The following is a 23,240-nucleotide window of genomic DNA, read 5'->3' as shown; positions in this document are numbered from 1 at the left end:
CAATTTGTGGTCTCATTTTTTACCTCATTTTATTCTTACAGTCTCTCAGTGGGGTAGTTAGAGTAGGCACTATCATTTTCATTTTACATGTGAGGAAACTGAGTACTATGTTGTCATGCAAAGAAAATGAGATTTTGAGTTAAAGCACAAGAGTTTGAAACCTGCCTTGGTCATTTAGAACTTATGTGACTTTTCCCAAGACACACAGAATTTCAGAATTTTAAGGAACCTCAGATTCCATCTAGTCCAACTTATTTCTGATAAAGGACTCTCTCTACAACGTGCCTGACACAAGATCATCCAGCATCTGTTTAAAGATTTCAAGTGGAGAGGAACCCATCCTTTCCATCAGTGCCCTCGTTTTTCTTTTGATTCATTCTAATTGTTAAGAAATTTTTCCTCATATCATGCTTAAATTTGACTATAATTTCAACTTATTCCTTCTATTTCTGCCCTCTGGACCCACACAAGAAAGTGCCTAATCCAGCTATCACATGATAATCCTTCTGGGACTTGAAGACAGCTAACATGTCTTCTCCAAGTAAGCTTGTCTTCTCTAAATTAAACAACTCTAGTTCCTTCCAAGAACCCTCATATGGGATTAATACAAGGGTCTTCACCATCCTGATCACCTTCCTAAGAATGTTCTCTAATTTATCAATAGCACTTTATCTCTGGGGGCCTCAGTTTCCTCATCTTTAAGATGGTCTCTAAGGTCCCTTTCAGTTCAAACAATGTCTGAATATTTTTTCCTCTTTGTTCCTCACTGTTTTCTCCATTTCCTCTTCTACAAAATGAAGGCAGCTAAGGTCACAATGCTGTCTGGGTCTGTATTCAGGAAGACTCATCTTCCTGAGTTCAAAAATAATCTCAGACACTTACTAACTGTGTGACCCTGGGCAAGTCACTTACCTTGTTTGTCTCAGTTTCCTCATCTATAAAATGAGCTGGAGAAGGAAATGGCAAACCACTCTAGTATCTTTGCCAAGAAAATGTGAAATGGAGTCACGAAGAGTTGGATATGACTGAAATGACTGAATGACAAGAAGTCTTGGTTTTTAGCTTGGAGAATAGGGTCCCATATATATCAATAGTAAGATTAGTCCAGGATGCTAATTTAGTAGAAAAGGTGAAGACACAGATGTTTTCTAAAGGTATATACCTAACCTTAATACCTAGCTAGCAAATGTGTCTTACTTGAGCCAAACAGATTATAGAGAGATAGTTCCATTTCTAAGGACCTATCTAGTAATCCTATAACAATAAAAGTAACTAACATTTACATAATGTTTTAAGAATTTCACAGCACTTTATACACACTAGTTACCTCCCTTGAACATTACAAAAACTTCTTCAGGTAAGTATTTAGATATTAAAAACCCCATTTTTTGGTTTAGGAAGCTGAATCTCCAAGAGTTCTACTCACAGAGCTAGTAAACACTGAAGGAGGACTTAAACCCAATTCAGTGTTTGTGTCACTTGAAGACCAGAATAACTAAGCTCAAAAACATCTATCACCAGAAAGTTGGCTGCAAGGGGATACATGTTTTTCTGCTGAGCAACTACTCACAAAGACAACTAAAGAATATATGGGTTATGTTCTACAGTCACGAAAAAAGAACCCATACTGGGCTCCCATATAATAATTAGTCCCACAGCCAGAGAGCTGTCTTATGGTTTTGTACTTATTTGTTCTGATTGTTTTCAAGTAAGACTTTCTTGGGGAAAATTCCAACCTAGTCTCTGCTGAACTAGGGGAAAGAGGATGTTTTTCCCACATTTTGGTAAGTGGATCAGTGGACATTTCCAGTAGCTGGACATCATGGTTGGTAGCAGTAGTATCATTCTGGAGGTCAGAACCAGCAGGTAATGAATGGAACAGTGCTGACATAATTAAATTTATATAATTTATATATAAATATAAAATTTATATAATTTATAAATTTTAAAAGTTTGCAAGGTTTCCAAAACTTGTCTGGACCTCAAGAACACAAAAAGTCAGTTACTATTACTTTTGGTGTCCATATTTCATGGGAACAGATAGATAACCCAAGAAGGAAGAGTCAAGGATAGCTATGGACATTGATCTCTTCGTTGATTCCTTTCTTACTTATAATACAGTATTAGCTAAAGACTAGCCTTCATTGCTCCAGTAGGACAGAGGCAGAGATGGAGATCATTGTTCAATAAAGAGAGCTGGACTGAATGAAGTCAGAGGGCATGGGTTTAAATACTAGTTCTACCACCTGTGTGACAAATGGACATTTTCATCTGGAAAATTACAGCACTGTACTAGATGATCTTTGAAATCCCCTTTAGAGGGCTGAAGGAGAATAGACAAAAAGGTTGTGGATGCCAGAGCTCCCTGCCAGTGTAAACTCTTGTGGGCACTTAGTTCATAATTATTCACCGAGCATCTGTTATGTGCCAAGGCACTGTGCTAGGTGCTGGGAATTAAGTACAAAGAATGAAAACATCCCTACTCATGGCATGCTTGCAATCTAATAGAGGAGACACCAAGTACATATAAAAATAGCTATGACATCAGTATTAAGTTAATAAATACAGGCACATATGTTGATTATACATACCCATGTATATATACACATATATACATATATGCATATACACAGAAGGGAGTCAGTTATGAGGTAGTTTGGGAGGGAGGGTATTAGCAGGTGAGATCAGGAAAGACTTGATGCAGAAGATGGTACCTGAGCTGCATCTTTCAGGAAGAGAGGGATTCTGTGAAATGGAGGTAAGGCGGGAGTGTATCCCAGGCATAAGGAACTGACAGTAAAAAGGCATGAAGGCAAGAGATAGAACATCAAGAATGAGGTACAGAGGCCTGGACTTTGTCTCCCTTTTTATTATTGTCACTAGCTGCTCCTAATCAGGATTTCTCTTCTCTCCAGCTCAATGTAGAACATCTCCAATTTTCAAACCTCTTCCTCCTCCCTCCAGTTTTCAGACTTTCTCCCCTACTCTTCTGTCCCTGAGACAACCACACAGTGGGTATTGAACATATCACCAGTATGAGTTGATCAAGCATTAAGCAGTACTAACAGTCAGTCAATAGACAAACAACAGGGGACGTAGGTGTGCAAATCAACAAATTAGATAATTGAGGCCATATTTCACAGTATGGAATATTAGGAAGTATTGTGAGTCAGTGGAAAGAACACTGAATTAAAGAGCCTTGGTTTCTACTCCAGACTTGGCTATAAACTAGCTGTCAGACCTTGGGGAAGGGAAAGAGGGAGCATGAAGAAGTTGGGGGGGGGGAAACGCCACCAGACAAAGAAATATAAGAACCACTGCTATAAAGAAAAGGTTGTGATTATAAACACCACTGCAGCCAGCAAAAAGCTATTAAGTTCTTCATCCCCAACCTTCATGACTGTCTGGGAATTTCCAAATAACTTCTACAGCATTGGCTTAATTCCAGTTACATGTAAGTGTAATCTCCTCTCTGGGTAAATTCCTCAACTCCTATTTGCACTGCTGGGCCAGTTTCCACCCTTGAGGTGTTGGGGTTTCTAGAACTGTTGCCTGTGAGTCCCCATTCAACGTTCTCTCCAGTAATTATCAACCAGATCTTATTAGATTTTAGAAAGGGAAATTACTAAGCAGGTATAGCAATAACAATCATAAGAAAATATCCCTAAACTTGGAACATGCTCTCCCCTTTCATACATGAGGTATTCCCTGGGGGCAATGGACTCAAACTTAGATATTACATACATTCAAGTTGTAAATTCAAATTTCTATCAGGAATCTTCTTTTGTCCCTTCATGGAGTCCTCACGAAATTCCCTGAAGATGTAATTCTCTGTTAGCTTTCAAGGGCTGTTGCCCTTGTAGAATCCTTAACCTGCCTTTTGTTAGGGTATCAAGGCTGTCCTTGTCCTGTCTCAGCTCCTGATGTTGCTGTGAGCTACTTACTATCGCTTTGGGGACACTACTACCATCTCCAGAGGTCCCAGATACACACACTGATTGGAACTCCAAATGTCCTAACCTTTCAAGGTCACAAAGCTATTACCTGGTCAGTGGGAAGAAAATTTGATCGCCACCCTACTTCAAGGATAATTCACTCTCCTGAATCCATCATGACTGGCTTTGACTCCACTTGACTCACTACTATTGGAATTCACAATTTCAAAATAAGTTGCTGTTGGCATAGTGGATAGAGAGCTGGATCTGGGGTCAGAAAGTTGTTGTTTAATCAATTGGTTGTGTCCAACTCTTTGTGACCCCATCTGGGGTTTTCTTGGCAAAGATACTGAAGTAGTTTTCCATTTCATTCTCCAGCTCATTTTACAAATGAGGAAACTGGGCAAACAGGGTCAAGTGATTTTACAGATGAGGAAACGGGGCAAACTGGATCATGCAGCTAGTGTTTGAGGACAGATTTCAACTCAGGTCCTCTTGACTCCAGGGACTACACACTACTGCCCCACCTAGCTGCCCTGGGATTAGAAAGATCTGAATTCAAATTTGCCTTCAGACATTTAACATTTGTGTGACCCTGTGCAATCACTTGACTTCCATTGGCCTCAGTTTCCTCAACTATAAATTGGGGATGATTATTGCACTTATTCACAGGGTTGTTGTGAGGATCAAATAATATAATATTTTAAAAATGCCTAGTATAGGGCCTGTCACTTAGATGGCACTGAATAAATGTTTTCTCCCTTTCCCCTTCTCTCATACATAGGCTCAGAGATGTGCCTGATTCTTTCAACTATTTACAGGACATCTATTATGTGATATCATCTGTCTTCATCCAGTATTAAAACACTTCACCCCTCCTAATTGATTATTACTAAATCCAATGGCCTTTACTCAGTTCTTATTCTTCTTGATCTTTCTGCAGGCTTTGACAGCACTGATCACTCTCTTATCCTTTATACTCTCTTCTATCTAGTTTTCAGAATTCTACTCTTCCCTGATTCTCCAACTAGCTATCTGACTACTCCTGTTCAGCCTTCTTTGCTGGATCCTAAAGTACAGATCTGACAATGTTATCCCCCTGCTCAACAAACTCCAGTGGTTTCCTGTTACCTTTTAGGGTCAAACACAAAATTCTCTGCTTGCTGTTCAAAGCTCTTCATGACCTATACTCCCTACCATTCCAGTCTTTTTACATCTCCTTCCATGTACTCTTCAATTCAGTGGCACTGGCCTCCTTCTGTTCCTAAAACAAGATACTCCATCCCTTGATTCAGGGCATTTTCACTGGCTATCCCTCTTGCCTGCAGTGCTCTCCCTCCTTATCTCAGCTTCCTGGCTTCCTTCACATCCCAGCTAAAATCCTTGCTTCTACAAGTAGGCTTTTCCATGCCCTCTTAATTCTATTGCCTTCCCTCTGTTGATTACTTCCTATTTATCATACATATAGCTTGTTTATACACAGTTTTTTTTTCATGCTGTCTCCCCCACTTAATTGTGAGATTCTTGAGGTTAGGGCAGGACTTTTATCTTACTTTGTAACCTCAGCACCTAGCACAGAGCCTGGTATATAATAGCCATTTAATAAATGCTTATCAGTGGACTGATAAGAATTTAGTTCATTTTGGGTGTGGCTAGTTGTGAATAGAGCACCAGTCCTGGAGTCAAGGGGAACTGAGTTCAAATCCAGCCTCAGACTGATCTGGAAAGATCTGCCTACCTTCTTTGTAGATTTTTTTCCAGCAATTTCTACTCCCAACTTTGCATGACCATGTGCTTTTCTTCTGTTTCTGTTTGGAGCTACCCAGGTCCCCTTAGGTTTTTCTGCATATGTCAGCTTCATTATCAAGGACTGCCCAAGTATAAGGCTCCTCAGACTGCCACCACCATGGTACAGGCCTTCATCTCCTCATGGCTATTACAATAGTCTGGTTATTCAGTCGGTCACAAATCTCTCCCCCATTCTAATCCATTCTCTATTCAGCCTACCAAGTTATTTTCCTAAAATTTTACACACACACACACACGCACGCGTACACACACACACACACACACACACACACACACACCCTCCACTCAGGCATGCCCACTACTTATAAAAATAAAAGCTTGTATTAGAAAACCTTTGAATTTCCTTCTATTTCTAAATCTTATGTGATCCATCTATCCACTTTTTCATTCATTCAACAGAAGCATATTAAGAACCTACGATGTGTACTTTATTATACAAAGTAAAGAAGGGTAGACAAAAATTAGCAAGACACCTCAACAAACTCACAGTTATAGGATTATAAAGGAATTCTCTTAACTAAGAGTAATGAAATTTCTTTGGATATACCAATGGAGTCTTATGAAAATGGGCTGAAGATAGAAGCTCAAACTGAAAGCAAAGAAATATATTAGCATGGTAAGAAAGACTGTTCAGTGATAGTAGTTTCACCTTCCTAATGCAGATCTGGGTTGTGTGATTGTTCAGGCTCAATTAGAGTATATGGCCAATCAACAACATTTTTGTGGCAACATAGGGTAGACAAGTAAAGTGTTTCACAGGAAATTGAGAATTAGAGAAAATGGTAGTCAAGGGAAAAAGGGGAGTTTCTGAGGAAATGTTTGCCATATGGCTGGAAGGGTTTGTCATTAAACACTCTGTTCAAGAACAAGAGAGAAGGGGAGGTGACCAGATATTCGTATAATTATTAAAGCAGTCCATTTAGACAAAATTGAAGGTATCTTTTATCTTAGGACAACAAAAACTTGTTACACAACTGGATGAGACTATCTCCTTTACCACGTCCTTGCACAATTTATCACATTTTATTTCCCCTTCAGTGGTGGTTGGGGACTTTCTACTATTAGGTCACCAAATGGTTGGGGAGAGCAATCTATCAAGATGTCATGAAATGATTGTGGTTCCTATTTCTCTCCCACTCCCCACCACATTATCTTATATAGATATCATTTCTTTCTCATAATACTATGGTTATTTGAGAACTCAATTTGTTTGAGTCCTAGAGAAATCGGACTTTATTGAATATCACCAAAATAGTAATTAAGAAGGGTAAGGAGGCCCTTTTGATCTGTACCAAATGCTGAGGAAAAACTGTCACACACTAGGGTGTACTTGAAACAATACAATTTTTTGAATTCCATCCTTAACTTTAGTAATTAGGTCAAAAAGCAAATATACACAAAGTGAATAAAAAATGTTGATATTAATTTTTCTTCAGTATCACCTGGTACCCTAGGAACACCAGGGCATACTGGGAAAGAACATTGGAGTTAGAGAAAACTTAGTCTGAATTCAATCTTTGCTATTTACTTCCTGTGTGACTTTAGGAAAGCCATAGAACTACTTTGGGCCTTAGTTTCCTCATCTTCAGTGGAAAGTACATTGGGTTTGGAGTAAGATTTGGGTGTGAACCTAAGTTCTGCCTTGTATGACTTTGGAAAAGTCATCTTACTTCTTTGGGTCTCAGTTTCCTCATCTGTAAAATTAAGAGGTTGGACTACATGACCACTATGTCACCTTCCAGTTCTATAGTTCTGCAGTCCTATGACTCAAAGATCTTAGGATCTCTTCCAACAATAGATTCTAAAGTTTCCTTACCTTACACTCGGATACTATGCAAGTCCCATGTAGAATCCCCCCATGCCTTTCTTCATCTTCCCTTGAACTTTACATATCTCTCTTTCTCCTGACTTCCACAAAGACAGAAGCACTATTCCCAAAATCTGAATGCTAATTACCAAGTCAAGAATTTCAAAGAGGACTTCCCTGCCCTTGGAGAGTTGTCTTTTCTTTCTTTTTTCCTTTCTTTCTTTATCTCTCTCCCCCTCTCCATCTACCCACACACATTCTCACTGAAATAGTCATGTCCATTTTCCTGGCTACGAGTGGAGTGAAACTGAACAGGAAGCCCATGTGTCTTGGCTGGAGCCTACAGAGGAAGCAACATGACCCAGGGAGACAAAAAATGGCCAGGGGAGTCGGGGGTGGTGCATCCCGGCTGTCTATTTTAGAGCCCTTTAGGAAATGTCAGCATGTACAGTGTTTAGTTTAGTGTCATGCCAAGTCGGTACTTAATAAATAAGAAAGCAATAAGATAGGAAGCCCTTAATTAACTCTTTCAGGCCTCTTTCAGGATATGATTCACCACAATGAAACAGCAACTTAGCATTTTAATGCCCTTGAGATAAGGGGACTCCTATAGCTCTCAGTGGTACCAATATACACCCAGAAAGTCACTTAAGAATAGGGAGACTTGATGGGAAGGAACTCAAAAAACTAGGAGATCTTGTTAGCATTTTTTAAAGATTCTTTTTTCCCATTTCCCACAAATTTTAAAGTTAAGTAGGAAACATACAGACTTTTGGAAATGTTTTCCCAAAACATCTACAGAGAAAAGATAGATCAAACAATTTTAAAAATCCATTCTGAAGTTATTCATCATCTGTAAAATGGAGATGATTCCCTACCTCCCAGAGCTGTTATGAGGGTAACACTGTGAACCATAAAGTAACACATAAAGAGGAGCTATCCATTACCTTTACTCAATGATTTTTCTGTTTTCCTTTTGTCTATACCTGTGATTTCATTAGTCCTCCTATCACGGACAGACCTTCCACTGATATAGATTGATAACCTATCTCATCTTGGAGAAGTGCCAGAGGCACCCAGAAGTTAAGGGACTCATGTAAGATCACTCAGCTAGCAGTTATACAAGTTAGAATCTTATATTCCTTTGGACAGTATTGAGATATCAGTAAACTACATGTATCTTTTTGATCCCTTCTTCCATATTACCCTTAGCAAAACAAAGGTGCAGTGAGGATGGACATCTTCCAGGGAACATAGTTCTATTCTTAATCCAGAACACAGGAAATTTATCTTACTATGTCAGATCTATCTATCTTGCCTTATTAGAGAACTAATGCAGACTATTCACTGGAAGGTCAAATATTGAAGTAGAAACAATACTTTGGCCACATAATGAAAAGATGAGACTTATCTGAAAAGACTCTGATGTTGGAAAAGACTGAAGGCAAAAAGAAAGGAGGATAGCAGAGGAAGAGATGGTATCATGAAAACAATGATGATGAATTTGAACAGACTTTGAGAGATAGTGGCGGATAGAAAGACCTGAAGTGCTATGATTCACGGAGTCACAAAGAGTCGGACATGACTGAATGATTGAACCTAATCTTATAGAAAAGTAAGCAAGAAATTTTGGATGAAGGAAACCTATTTCATACTTGGAGGAACTAGATGAAAAATCTCTGGTAGAGTTAATCACTCAATTGAATATCAACAAACATCGATTAAGCATATAGATACCTACTATGAGCCAAGGACTGGGGACTATTTCTCCTTTGGTTCTGATCTATGTTTTCATTGATTTAAGAAACTCTTGGTGAAAAAACCCTCTCTGTCAATACAAATCAGTATTGTTAAGCAATTTATAATCTCAAAGAGTTATTTGAAACTCTGAGAGATTAAGAAACTTAGTCACATACTTAGTATGTGCCAGAGATAGGACTTTAATGCATATTTTCCTGACTTAGAGGCCAACTCTATACATCAAGCCCTATTTCCTCTTGGGTTAGGATACAAAGACAAAAAACAAAAACAAATGGTCTCTACACTCAAGGAGTTTACATTCTATGAGGAGCACAAAATGGACACAAATAAGTAAAAGCAAAGTATAGGGGAAGTATGTACAAGGAAATTTGGGGTTGGAGGAGGTTTGGCTGGATGATTATCAAGGTCCTCATGTGGGAGTTAACATTTGAGGAGGGCTTAGAAAGAAGCTAGGAATTCTAAAAGGGAGAGGTGAGAAGGGAAAGCAATCCAGTTCTGGGTGACAGCTTCTGCAAAGGATATATGTCTATGCCAACAAATGTAGTATCTCCTTAATACCTACTTTTGATGACTAGACTAGCTAGAAAATGGTTCTACTGGTTTTTTTTTTGTGTGTGTGGCCCTCCACAGACTTCATTATGAGAAGCGTTATGGCAGATGTAATATGAGTAGGGAAACATAAGTCCTAAAATTAGATAGCACAAGGACAAAACGCTTTCCCTTCTCTGAACAGACATTCCCAAGAGTATGCTACTGATTATTCTGGGCTTTGACTATTAAGTAATAAAAAATCAACTCTCAGAGACCCCAGAAATACCTTTAATCTTTAAGTGTTATAAGCTTGTTTTAGATCAAAAGACATTGGTGAGGAAGTGTGGTGTAATGGCTAGAGAACTGGACTTGGAATCACGAAGACCAGAATTTAAAGCCCATCTCTGACACTGGCTACATAACCCTGGGTAAGTCACTTGACCTCTTAGTGCTCCCTAGGTAACTTCATAAGACTATGAATTACAGAGACAGTGGTGATCTACATTGATAAAGGGAATTACTCATCTAGACCTCCCTATACTAATGAAATCACAGTCGTGAGAGAGGGTAAGAGAAAGAGATAGATGCCAAGAGAGACAGAGCGAGACAGAGAGACAGAGAAATAAGACAGACACAAAGAGACAAAGAGAGACAGAAACAGAAGATAGATAGATAGATGATAGATAGATAGATAGATAGATAGATAGATAGATAGATAGATAGATAGATAGATAGATAGATAGATAATTTGTAAAAATTCTCAAGAATTATAATTTGAAAGGTCAAAAGCACGTCATAAAATGCTCACTTTCACTCACTCTCAACTATACAAATTACCCAATCATCGTGTTTGCCAAATTGACAAACAAATGTTCAGCTCCTAGGATGAATTAGACGAGCAGTGAAATACATTCTGTCTGAGTTTAAATGAATTTTTTGCAGCTCATATACAACACCTACTTTACAAATTTAGCAAATGGGACTCCTGAGTAAATTATATGGAGATGCTAGGCAGCTGGGGAACTCTGCCTTTTTATGAGGTTGTTTCTAATTTGGACATTAAATTAAAACAAGTTCTGAACCTGGGGTACATAAACTTTTAAAATAAATGATAACTGTTTTTACTTAGGGACAGCTATTTGACACTGTTGATAGAACGCTGGGTCTAAAATCAGGAAGACTTGAGTTCAAATTTGACCTCAGACACTTACTAGCTGCATGCCCTGGACAAGTCACTTAATTTCTTCCTCAGTTTTCTCAATTGTAAAATGGGGATAATAATAGCACCTATTTCATAGGGTTATTATGAGATTCAAATGAGACAATATCAATGAAGCACTTAGCACAGTGCCTTATAGTAGATATTTAATAAATATTTTTCCATCCCTCTCTATTTCAATATCATTGCTTTCTTCTCTAATACTATGTATTGCATTTTGTGCATATAACATCATTCTGAAAAGGTTTCCAGAGGCTTTATTAGGTTGTGAAAGGGGGCCATGAAACACACAAAAAGATTATGAACCTCTGAAGTAGAAAAATATCACTATCTTCTATCTACTCCATTCCTCATCTTAATCTCAATAATATAGAAAATCATAATATCTGCCTCTCAGTTCTTTAGTTATTTTGCATCATACATAGACTGAGAGCTGGAAGGAACCTGAGAGTTCTTCTGCCCACTAGAAGATTAATTTACTTGCTCCCTAATAGGATGTAATCTCCCTGAAGCGAGGGGCTGTTTCATTTTTGGTTTTGTATTTCTAGCACCTAGCTGATGCTTTTTGATTGGCTGTCTAAGGTCTCATAAGTAGTATTAAAGGTAGGATTCCAACCCAGATAGTCTGCCTCCAAAGCCTGGGCCTCTTCTTCTGTACTGCTTCCTAATCTGCTAAACCTCTGGAATGGGACTTAAACTGAAATCCTCCAACTGTTGCGTGATGTCATCAGTGTGGGCACTCCCTACAATAATACCGATAAAACCCATCCATCTTGGACATACTGTGTGACTAATTTTCAAGTTTTTCTGTACATGTGGAACAAAGTGCCAATTTAGTATATAATATGGGCCTTCCTCTTGTTCTAGTGACATGAATAGATGCCAATAGAGTACCCAGGTTTTCTACCAGCTATTCTTCTCTCTTGCTGTGCGACCATCTCAAATTTTTTTGTCACACACTGCTCAGATGACGTCCTTCATAACCCTTTCATATACAGTTATCCCTTCCACATTGAGGGGATTGGAGAGTGGCACCCTCATGAGCTGGAAAATCCATATAAAATGTTTTGGCCCTCCCTTCATACCAGAGAAGAAAGTCTGAATTATTATTACATTAAAAGATAAAATATGTTGCTATTACATAATATTATCCATGTATTTTATGCATTTCTGAGTTTCTAAATTTTTTCTATGTCATCTCCTGGCCATTGTATGCCAGCTGAGGCTTCCACAAAACTCCTAAAAATTCCCGTTTAATTTCTTATGCCAACCCTAGATGTTTCAAAACCATGATGGGGAAAGGCACAATGTGGAACAGATAACTATATTTCCTGATTTAGATTACGTTTCAACCTGTTTGTGTCTATAATGTGCATCTCTTTAATGACTTTTACTTGATTCATAACATCAGTTTTCCATGGCTTTCAACCAAACAACATCACTGGAAAATTATTAGTGTTAAATATACGCCTTGGCTTCAGGAATAAGTTTAGAGTCAGTGAAAGAACCACACGGTTTCCCAAAGGCAATCCAGCTTCCTTGCCACCCCCCTTTCAATTTTGTACCCAGCTCATTCTTTATTTGCAGTGTCTGTACAAGATTGATATGCCAACTCAACATCTTGGTCTGGATAATAGCATAATCTTTAAGTGTGTGTGTGCATAATATGTATATATATATATATACACATATATGTATGCATATGCTTATGTATACACATAGACAGATACATACCTACATATATAATAAACTACTGATTATAGGATCATAAAATGGTAGATTTTGAGTTTAAAGGGATGTTAGAAAATATCAAGTGCAGCTCCTTAATTTTTCATTGAGGAACCTGAGACCCAAAAGATCATGTCCAAGATCAAAAGGTCATAAATATCAATGGCAGTATTTCAACTTGGGTCTTCTGACCCCACATTCTTTGTACCACTCTGGTGCCCTCAGAAAAGTTTCTATAAAGACCATACATATAATACAATATGATATAATACAATTGACCATCATGGATTCTTTTGGTATAGAGGGTTCGTTGAGGTTATTGGGGGTTCGTTGAGGGTAGGCTATAATTGAGTATAGCAAAATAGGCAGACAAAAAATGTTGATAAAGAGCCCCACAGAGCATTTGCTTAATGTGCTCCCCACTAACCCCTCCTTTAAGGGCTTCTCTGTTGCTTCCCTCTTTGTTATTATTAATGCCTGATTTTAATGGATGAGAGACTGGATTCTGGTGTGGGTGGCTTGCTTCTTTTTTTGTTGTTGTTAAATGTAGCAACAAACAATCAAATCTAAGGAAGAAGAATACAAAGAAAATGGGTCTTGAATAAACAAAAAGGTCAGGGCTCCTGTATTTAGTGCAATTTCGGGAGAACTATTAACTACATGGTGATTGGCAGATTTAACAGCACCTTCAGCTCTCTCTTTGCCAGCAACTATGCAATTATTCCAGGTGCTGTAGTGGAAATGACTCTATCAAATTTTATAGGATTAATCAGCATGTAAATGTTGGCAGGAACCAGACTCAGAGCCAGACTTCAGGTGCGGCACTTAAAGCAGATGGAGAGAAACACTTCTTCATTTGTTTTTCAGAGGGCTTTATAAATTGGCCATAAAACCTTTGGCTCTGGATGAAACTTAGCTCCTAAAAATCTAACTTGAAAATGTACTTCTTCAAAGTGTGTGTGTGTGTGTGTGTGTGTGTGTGTGTGTGTGTGTGTGAGGGGGGGGGAAATGTGCATATTTTGAAAGTTTAAAATGGCTTCATATATATAGAAGGTCATGGATAGTGTGATTCTATATTTTAATTCTTAAAGCTGGCAGGGAGAGAGTTTAACTTTTTCCATTTTTAATTAGTATGAAGTTCAATACTATCAGTCAACAAGCAATTATTACTTACTTACTTATTTTGGGTCTGTACTGGTCCCTGAAGATACAACTATAAAATTGAAATAGTCCTCACCCTCTTGGAGTTTCTGTTCTATCAGGAGGAGGCAACATTTATTAGGGCATGTTGGCCAAGGAAGGTATTTTGAGAAGACCTGTAAGACAATAGACTATTCCCTCTTTTCCAGGAGAAGCAATAGAAATATACACACTTATCTACAGTCAATTTAATTTTATAAACATTTATAATGTTGAAAGACACCTCAGAAACTGTCTAGTTTCAACTCCTTATTTTACAGATGAGGAAACTGAGATCCAATGCCTAAGGTCATGTTGATGATAAGCAAACAGAAGTGGAATTTATTTGTTTTTCTCTTAATGCTTTCAAATTTGAATTCAACTTTGATGGATATCATTACAAATGTAGATCCCTCCCATTTGACATTCTAAAATCTTATAGTTTAGGTTAGTAGTACCATAGTGATGCTTCGAAAACCATCAGAAGACCATGATCTGATTTCTACTTATGCAAACTTCAAGTGTAGGCTAGCTGAATGGAAGTGGTTTATAGTCTCTGAGTGAAAAAGCTGTAGCCCTCTCACCTGAAAATAGCATTTCAAATGAACACTAGAACTGAGACCCAACAGGTTAAAAGAGTCAACACACACACACACACACGCACACACACTTCACCTTTTCAGGAGAGAGAGAATAAGACTTCCTCATTAAATAGTGGAAGTGGCTGAAAGAGATAGCAATGAGAGAGTTGTGGTCTTCCCCTATAGGGGAAATGCTTGGTAAATACAGAATCTTTTAGTGAGTGGTAGACAAATTATTAGGTGCTCTGCATGAAGATAGTATGCCTGGCAGGGTACAGTGGAGACAAATATCCAAGGGGCAGGGAGCAGTGTGATTACAACCTCATGATACATTAGCAACTCTGATGTATCAGACTTGATTTGCCCCATCCATACATGTGCCCTCGACATACATGCTCATTGCATGTGTGTCCATTCATTTGGATGCCCTGGCTACATATTTTTCCCATATGTATAAATCCCATGCATTATCTCTATGTATAGGCATTCTTCCCACTGGGGATATATTTATAAGAGTATGAGGGGAGAATGTGTTATTGTTACTTTTATTTCTATGTGATTTTTCATTAAATACCTTTGCTTTGAATTAAGTGTTTCCTCTAACTAATTAATAAAAGGAAACACATTTATCTGGACTTATGAACTATGGTTTGGAGATGATTACAATGCTCAAATTTCTTCCAACCTGTGATCACTTTTGGGTAACCCATAGTGATATACATATTAAATTAATAATAGTTTCAAGACTGAAATGCAAGAATTGTCCATTGCTTTTTTCTCTACGTTATGCTGCCTTTCAATAGAATTTCTAATGATGAACTTGAGCTGATCGGCCCACATTCCCAGGATTCCCCTTGAGGCCATCAGCAAACATTTCTCAGACAGCTGGCCTGGGTTAAGGAAGCAATCTGAAGCCATGGAATAACACCAACAAACTGGCCTTTATGAAGATCAAAACAATGAACATGATCTCATTAGTACTTTAAGTCTAACTAGTTGCATTAAACAGTAGGTGCACATATAAATGCAATATTTATGCTTGCAAGTCACCCAAACATGCCCCCATTATCTCCATGGCAATGCAGAAGGAGGAGAAGGGGAAGAAGAAGAACGAGGAGGAGGAGGAGAGAGAGGAAAAGGAGGAAGAGGAGGAAGAAGAAGAAAAGAAAAAAGAAGAAATTTGACATATACATAATGTTTGAAGGTTTACAGTGTTTTGTACACAGTATTATTGTTGTAGTTAAGTGGCACAGTAAAGTCAGTTTCAGACAGCTGAATGATAGGGCAAGTTACTTAACTTCTACTTGCTTCCTTTTCCTCAGCTGTAAAATGGGGATAATGAAAGCAACTAGCCCCAGGTTATTGTGAGACTCAAGTGAGATATTTGTATAGCATTTGGCATAGTACCTGGCATATTTTAGTTCCTTAACAAATGCTTATTTCCTTTTTTTTCCATTCTCTCACTTGATTTTTACAACAACTCTATGAGATAGATAGGACCGGTTTAATATCTCCTTTTCATATGTAGAAACGGAGACTCAGAGCACCTAAGTGACACAGAGCTCATTGTCAGAAGGCAGGATCTAAGTAAAGGTTGTACTTGACTCCAGGTCCAGTCCTCTTTTCACTATACATTATGGCATATGCACATTACTCTTTCTATGAAATATATATTAATTTTTAATTAGTGACTAACTGACTCCTGCTTTCCTGTACATTCCTGAGTCTATCACTTTTTAAAATTTTTTCTCCCCTCCAGACCACTATTGCCACCTATATGGTATATGAATACAGGGATAGAAATTAATATGAATGTTATCCTAAGGAAAACAACAAGGAGAGCAAAGCAGCTGCCAAAAATCATGCCCACAGTGGAATATTAATGACTATTGAGATTATCTGTGCCTCTCTTGTGGCCCCATGCACACAGATTTCTCAAAGTTTGCTGAACATCACTCTATGCCCAATAATTTCTATATTTACTGGCACTTATGTCATGTCCACACCAAAATATCAAACACACACACACACAAAACTGAACATAACAAAATAAAAAAAATGTTTATTGTGTCTATTATATAGAGGAAGAAAGACAAAAGAAATGTGCGCTTCCATCCTCAGTTCTGCTCTGGAACTCACTGTCATACTATTTCTATTCCTGAGCAGGATAGGTTGGATTTCTTGATTTTCTGACTATGGAGAGAAAACTGAATTGCCTCATATAGACATATTCAAGCAAAACTGTAACTAGCCATTTGAGAACCAAGACAAGCAAAACAATAGGGACTTCATGATAAGTGTAAAAAATAAACCCTCTAATAGTTTTTTTTCAGAGAAGAACCCTGGAATATCATGAGAACTCTATTTGAGAGAACACTGTGGCAGGGGAGAGAAGACAGCCTTTCTGTATGTAAGATCCATCTTGCCTCCATGAAGGAGCTAAAACTCAATCTAATACAGAATCAGTCTGTATCAGATCATTCTAGCCCAGCTTATCAATACAAGCTCACAGATACTTAGGCTTTTTAAGAGTCTACTCATTATGACGAATCTTTAATAGACTTTGCTTTTCTTTGCCTGAGAGAAGATAAGTTGGATTCAAGGACCCGACATGTTGGTATTTTGGGGTCTTGAGCACCCCTAAGCCACTAAACCTCAACAAATCCATCCTCCACAAAGCAGAAAAAGTGATTTTACTAAAACACAAGTCTGACCATCTCATTCTATACCTCAATAAAGTACAATTAATTCTCCATTACCTCAAAGGTCAAATTCAAAAGCCTGAGTTTCGCATTTAAGTCTTTTCAAACTGACTCCCCTGTCTTTCTAGAATTGTTTTGTTCTGTTTCCCTTCATGCATTTTTAATCCAGTCTAATTGGCCTTCTCACTCTTCCTCAAACACAATATTCCCTCTCCCATAGCTGTGCCTTTGCACAAGTTACTCTCCGTGCCAGGGATGCCCTCTCTCCTCTTCTCACCTCTGCCTCTTAGATTGTCATTTCCTTCAAAGTCCAACTCTTCATGGAGTACTTCATCATCTCTCCCACTTCTGATACCTTCTCTCTTCCTCAAGGAATTATCTTGGACTTATGTATTTATTTTATATAGGTTTTCTTTATAGTCTAAAATGTACATGTTGTCATTGATCGAAAATTGTTAATACTAAATGTATTTTTATTTTTTGCCTTAATTAATTGCCTTAAATTGCCACTCCCTTAATAAATTTCAGTAACATTCTTACATTCCTATTCTTAAGATATTTACTCTTGATTAAGTTGAGTTAAGCCACAGCCTAAATCTCCCCCACCCAGAGACTTTTCTTTGTAAAGGAATCTAGCTTAAGCTTTATCTCATCTTCTAATTTCCTGGTCCCCTTCCATTGGGATTCATTGCATGAAGGACACAACAGTCAGAATGACATGGTTTTCCTAACCCTGGTTGCCAAGGGCCACTGAGGTCTCATGAAGGCCTTGCTACCTCATACTGCTTCCTCCTCCTAAAGGTATAGGAAGTTTTTGCTTGGTTCTTGAAGTTGGAAAATCTGTTTTGCTCTGCACTCGTGGGATATCTTCCAGAGTGGCAGGTTTGCTACCCTACTACTTCTTTGTGGAGGGCAATTGGGGTTAAGTGACTCACCCAAAGTCACACAGCTAGTCAGTGTGTCAAGTGTCTGAGGCCAGATTTGAACTCAGGTCCTCCTGACTCCAGGGCCAGTGCTCTATTCACTGCACAACCTAGCTGCCCCACTACCCTACTACTTCAATTAAGGAAACTTTATTCCTCAACCCATGGCCTTCATTTATTTCAGGACTTGACATCATCTGTTCTCCCTCCCTCCAAAGAAATTGCTGAAAGCAAAAACAGTTTATTTTATTTAATCTTTGGAGTCCATGCCTAATATATGCCCTGGGATATTACAGATGGTTAAAAAATACTTATTGATTGATTAATAGGAAAGAGTTGTACTTTGCATTAATACAATGATATGATATTAGCAATATTTGCAATGATATTTGCAATACTAGTGTTGCAAGATAGTGACAGATAAGGATTCCAAAGACTTGCTGGTTTGATATGTGAATGTATGCAAGTTGTGTTAACTTTAGATTCTTTTATTTTCATTATATCCACTTGAACTGTTGGAATTCAAAAGGAAACATAAAGAGGTACCATATATTGTATCTTCTTCAAGTTTTTCCTTAAGATCCTGTCTTGCAGTTTTCAGATGAAGAAATCAAAGTTATCTATAGTCATTAAAAACATGCTCTAAATCACTATTGACTAGAAAAATGAAAACTAAAACAACTCTGAGATATTACCTCACATGTATCAGATTGGCTAATATGACAGAAAAGGAAAATGATAAATGTTGGAGAAGATGTGGGAAAATTGGAATACTAATGCATTGTTGGTGGAGTTGTGAACTGATCCAACCATTCTGGAGAGCAATCTGGAACTATGCCCAAAAGGCAACCAAACTGTGTATAACCTTTAATCCAGCAATACCACTACCAGATCTGTATCCCAAAGAGATCATAAAAAGGGGAAAGGACCCACATGTATAAAAATATTTATGGTAGCAATTCTTGTGATGGCCAAGATTTGGAAAGTGAGGGGATGCCCATTAATTGGGGAATGGCTGAACCAGTTGTTGTATATGAATATAATGGAATACAATTGTGCTATAAGAAATGATGAGCCAATAGATCTCAGAAAAACCTGGAAAGTCTTACATGAACTGATACTGAGTGAAGTAAGCAGAACCAGAAGAACATTATACACAGTAACATCAATATTCTGTGATGATCAACTATGATCTTCTCAGCAAGAGTATTCCAAAAGACTCATGATCCAGAGAAAGAACTAATGGAGCCTGAATGCAGATCAAAGCATATTATTTTCACTTTCTTTTTTATCATTTTTTTTTTCTGTTTCTTCTTTCACAACATGATTAATGTGGAAATATGTTTTATACGATTACATATGTATAACCTAGATCACATTGCTTGGCATCTTGGGAAAGGTGTAGGGGAGAGATGGAGGGAGAGAATTTTGGAACTCAAAATCAAAATTTAAAAAAATGAATATTAAAAAAAATCCTGCCTTGGTATACACTAATGTGCTGACCACATTGGCCATTTCAGGAATATGTTTTCACTTACCTATTCCCAATAAGACTTTAGAACATCATGGTCTTCCAAGTGTCAGCATGGTCCGGAAATCAGGCAAAATTTTTAACCTAAAAGTCATAAGGAATTTGGTTTTAAAGAATATTTCTGAGTAGTTTTTTTTAATCGCTAGATGAATTGGAAGATTAATGGCAGTAACAGAAATGTTCTAGAAGCATTCAAGCCACAATATCCTGTCCTAATGTTGCAAAAGTTTTCCCAGAAGTTTGAATTTGGAGGAGTATGTAGATATCTATTTTTCTCAGAGAAATAATTCAGCCATTGTAATTATTTTTAAGAGAATTGGACTCCAAACTGTGGGATAATGAACTGGAAAATGTATTTGTTTTCAATAATGTTGTCTTCCACACAAAAAGAGGAGCAAACGACTAAGAAACCTGAGTTCTTACATTCAGCATGCCTGGTAAAAGAGCCAATCTGATGCTATTTCCAACTGTGTAGTAATCATTGGTTGCACATTCACACAAAAATGCAAACAGGTGCTTCATGAAAGAAACCCCATGTGCCTAGCAATATAGAGGGGATGGGTCAGCTCAGAAATTACCTGAGCTTTCTTCCCCAGTGAGTCTGGTATCTTGGAGACTGACCCAGGTCCTAATCGCACCCATGGCCTGATCAGTTTATTCATCAGAGCCCACTAATTAAGGATGAACATGCCTCTGGCTCCTCAAGTACCCCTTCCCACCCACTTCTATTATATCTTAGTTTTTTTATTTGTACTTCTAATGTAAAAAACAAATCACTCTCCCTCAAACAAAACAAGATAATTGCTGGGCAGGGCCACCTCTAGAGAATGCAGGGACACCCACAAATGCCCAGGTAATTTTTTTTGGGGGGGTGTGTTATCTATATAAACAGATCTGGCTAGAGGAAGGACTCTATCCAAGGGAGAATAGGGAATGTTGAGCAACAGTAAACTACATAGACAATATTGGAATAGCATATGAGGCATAATATTATATCAGTGGCCAGTAATGCATGATGGTGAATGCTGACTTCTAATTTAGGAAGTAAAGTACAGACATTTTATTAAAAATCCATAAACCATTTAATGCATTATCTGTAATCATTTCTATTTCAGTTGCCTATAAAACTTATTGAGTCTTCCAAATCTCAAAGCAGTAAACTTATAATTTTAAGTATCAAAATGATAACAAAAAATAGTACCAAAAAAGAGGGTAGTGGGGGTGTGCAACATGACATGAATCTGAAAGGATAATTCACTTGTGATAAATTATTAAGGGACCTAAATATTACCTTAAAAATATTAGGTCATATAGTTGATAGTCAAACTCATAGATCTTATTGAATTTGAAAAATTCTGACAATTTTTCTCCATTTAAAAAAGTGGGGGAAAAAAACCCAAGGACCACAATGCTTGCAAAAAAAAGAAAAATTTTAAAACAGTGTAAAATCTGTAAGACTTCTCAAACAAGACACTTATTTGTATTCTTTCCTTCTCCTACCTTTATATCTTTTTAAAAAATAAGATGTCTAGAGGCGTTATGGATATAATAAGTAAGTGGAAAACTCCAGCATGATTTGGTGCAAAGAACAATTGGCTGGGGTTCAGGACATATGGGATCAAATCCAGTTCTTTCAGTAACTTACTATGTGACCTTACAAATTATTTCACCTAATTGGACCTCAGTTTCTTCAACTATAAAATCCTAAAGTTGGAATAAATAATATCAGGCATCCCTTGTAGCTCTAGCATTTTATGATTCATGAACATATATTCTGAGGGACAATGGGATCTCAGGATCATAGATTTAGATCACAGAACTGGAAGGGTTCTTAGAGTTCATCTAATCTAAGGCCTTGGTTTTACAGATGTACAAAGCAGAACTTGTTATCTTTTATTTATTTCTTGTTATCTAAGCCTAGCCCTACCCCATTCCATCAAGTGCTTAATTATTCTTTCTGTTACCCAGGTATCCAATTTGGAAATCAGTCTCAGCTCTTCGTTTTCATTCATTTCCCCATATACAACAAGTTGCCAAGTCTGGTTGATTCTGCTGCAACTTCTATGGTATCCATTCCTTCTTTCTATTCATACCACAACCATCCTAGACCAGCCCTCACCCACCACTTGCCAAGATTACTGCAATAGCTTCCTAATTGGTTTCTTTGTATTCATCTCTTCCCTTTTCTAATGCATCTTCTATATAGCTGCTAAATTAATATTTCTCTAACCACATTATTCCTTGCCTCAAAAAGTTTTAGTGCTATCCACTGTCCTTAGGATCAAATATAAAGTCCTCTGGCAGTTAAAGCCCTTTACAATTTTTCTTCTAGACTATCTTTCCAGGTCAACTACACATTATTTCTCCTCATGCACTAACCTCTCCAGGAATAATTGCTGTTTCCCATACATGATGGTCCATCTTCTTTCTCTGTGTTTTCTTTCACACAGGCTCCCCCTTGCCTGGAATTCTCTACTTTCTGACCTCTACCTTTTGAACTCTTATTTTCAAACCTTAATTCAACTGCCTACTCCTCGAGGAGGTCATTATGGATTCCTCCACTTGTTAGACCCACTCCTAATCACTGTATGTTTATTTTCTATATAGCCTGTACTTACTTATCTGTGAACACATTTCTGGTTATAATAAAATGTAATCTCCTTGAGGACAAGGACAGTCTCACTTTTATGTTAGGATCACTAACACCTAGCACAATAAGTGACATAAAGCAGACCCTTAATGCAAGCTTATTGATTAGGCAGTGACACTATGAAGATAAAGATACAATCCTTGCCTTCATGGAGCTTGTAAGTTATGACATGTGAAAGATTAAATCGAGAGGTAGGTAGAGGCACCAAATCAGCTAAACTCATTCCCCTCTCAATAACTTTAAAATAACTCATTGAATCGAATTCTAGAGCAGCTCAGCCAACAAAAGATAAGGGTGAGATATTTTTCTAAGCCAAGATAATTTAGGAGGTCATCAAGAGAGGTCTGTGTCAGTGGAATGAGAGCCAGCCAGGATCACCTGGTAGGAACAGCAATGGTGGTAGCTGCAGCTTTGGGAAGCTCTCAGCCCAGAGATGGTAAGAAGGCTGGAAAAAATGATTAAAAAGAGAGAGAGAGATTATAGGAGACATTTGCTGGAGCTGGGCACAAGACCTGGCACTGTTTGACAACTCCATTGCCCATATGCTGTTCTAGGTCCCACAAGGGAGTCACAAGGGAGTAAAGCCCTGATTACAGTTCCAGGATGAAGAAGAGAATTAATAATTGCAGCTACAAGGGAGTAGGCACACTGCCTGGGTAAGACCAGAGAAAAGACCAAGAAAGCAATGAGCACACCTATCTCTTGATCACATAACCTCAGAAGCACCAAAAACTTGCAGACCCCCAGAATTAGCTCTGAAAATGGCAACATGAAAAAAAAAAAAAACTGAATCTTGGGACAGTGACTCTCCAACTCCAGGAAAGTAGAGCCCAACATTAATATAAAGTTCAAAGTAAAAAAGAAATAAAAATAGACTAGAAAAA

At 37.8% G+C, this 23,240-nt stretch overlaps 1 long non-coding RNA gene across 3 annotated transcripts in view; it reads right to left on the bottom strand.

Annotated features, from left to right (window-relative positions):
• LOC138175530 (uncharacterized) overlaps nt 1-23,240 on the bottom strand; it is a 160,633-nt gene that overhangs the window by 28,671 nt on the left and 108,722 nt on the right. For all 3 annotated transcript variants that reach the window (XR_011172023.1, XR_011172021.1, XR_011172022.1), the window contains exon 3: nt 19,714-19,790. This is a non-coding gene — a long non-coding RNA (uncharacterized lncRNA). The remainder of the gene's footprint in view (nt 1-19,713; nt 19,791-23,240) is intronic.

Source organism: Petaurus breviceps, unplaced genomic scaffold (genome assembly GCF_028583685.1).
Source record: "Petaurus breviceps papuanus isolate PSGF00001 unplaced genomic scaffold, PetGlider_PUasm1.0 77, whole genome shotgun sequence".
Classification (NCBI taxonomy): domain Eukaryota; kingdom Metazoa; phylum Chordata; class Mammalia; order Diprotodontia; family Petauridae; genus Petaurus; species Petaurus breviceps.
Note: the sequence above shows the minus strand (reverse complement) of the source record. Positions and strands in the feature narration are given on the sequence as shown.